This window comes from Cyanistes caeruleus, unplaced genomic scaffold (assembly GCF_971803275.1).
Source record: "Cyanistes caeruleus unplaced genomic scaffold, bCyaCae1.hap1.1 HAP1_SCAFFOLD_69, whole genome shotgun sequence".
Lineage (NCBI taxonomy): Eukaryota > Metazoa > Chordata > Aves > Passeriformes > Paridae > Cyanistes > Cyanistes caeruleus.
In genome coordinates, this window is record NW_028255886.1 from 2,578,448 (window position 1) to 2,580,000 (window position 1,553).

Here is a 1,553-nt window from a genome sequence, read left to right on the forward strand (position 1 = left end):
TCGCGGTCGGTGGCAACCTTTTTTTGTCGCACGCTTTCCCGGATGGGTTCCCCTCGGGGAAGGGGAAAAAGGGGTGTGAAAACCCCCGACGTCCCGGCCCCCGGCGGGGTGTGTGGCGTCTCCCATCTTTGCCGTTGTCGTCCAGTTAGAGGGAACCGTTGTCCGCAGATGCGGGTGGGTGGCGGCACCCCCCGCGCGCTCCTCCCGCTGCGATCAGCCGAAATTGTCCCGAAAGCCAAGCGGCCCGCCGGCGTCGGCGGGCCCCGGGGGCGCGTCGAGGAGGCTCGACGGCGCCGAGCCCGCGGGGGCGGTCTCTCGGGGACGAGTTCCCCGCTCGCACGCACGCACGCGGAGTCCCGCGGCCGTCCGCCCGCTGCCCGCCTGGACCGTGGCGGTGTCGGCCGGTGGGGCGCGCACGTTGGGGTTGCCGTTGCCGTTGTCCCAGGACCGTGGCCGCGGGGCCCTTGTCGTCGCTCCTGTTCTTCACGCTCGTTTGCTTCTCCTCCTCCTCCTCCTCCTCCTCCTCCTCCTCCTCTCTTCTCCTCCCCACACCAACAAAACCCGATCGATGAGGCTTTTCGGGTCGCGTCGGAGAGGGCCCCCGGCGGGCCGGCTCCTTCCGGGGCTTCTCTGTCATGGGGAAGCCCACGGCGGTGTGTCCGGTGCTCGGCCAGGGTTGGTCTCCTCTCCAATTCGCTTCCCGTCGCAGGCGAGGTTTTGGCGTCCCTTTCCCGCCGTGCCGGGCCAAGGGCGTCTTTACCGTCCCGGGCTGTGTGACGGCCGCGTGGCCCCGCGAGCCCCTCAGGTGTCCTTGGACTTGAAACCCCAAGAAAAGCCGTGTGGCGAGGGGTGCCGGCCCCGGTCGCCGGGAAAGAAAGAAAGAAAAGCGCCCCGTGGGTGCCGGCCGCGAGCAGCGCTCGGGCGGCGGTGCGGCTCGAGCGTGTGAGCCGAGAACACACAGAGAGAGAGAGAGAGAGAGAGAGAGACACGCGGAAGCCAGAGAGAAGGGAACGTAACGAGCCCCCCCCGATGGGGCTGCGGACGGGGGAAAAGAGCCCGTTCCGCGCGCGTGCCGCTCGGTGCTCTTTTGTCGTGCCGCCGCCTGCTGCAGAGCGAGCCGCCCCGGCCAGGGGGCCTCGGTTGTCCGGGCCGCGCCCGCCTCGTCGGGTCGCTGTCTCCTCTAGCACGTCCGGTGCTTCCCGCTCGGCCCGGTGTGGGGGGAAGTGTCGGCGGGGGGTTCGCTCCCCTTCGGCTCCAACCTCTCGCCGGCGGCCGGTCGCTCCCCCGCGACCGGTCGGCGGGCGGGGGGCCGGCCTTCGGGGGCGGGTCAGCCCCAGCCGGATCCCCCCGTCCCGCGCGCCGTGCTGCGTGACTTTCGAGGGCGCGAGAGAAGGCCCCTTTCTCTCCTCCTCCTCCTCCTCCTCCTCCACCCCCCGGTCTCGAGGGGCGCGGGCCCCGCGAGAGAAAGACGCCCAGAGAGAAAGAAAAAAACCGAGAGAGCCGAGAGAGAAGGGAAGGCAAAAAAAAACCCCGAAGGCGGTGGGGAAGAGAAG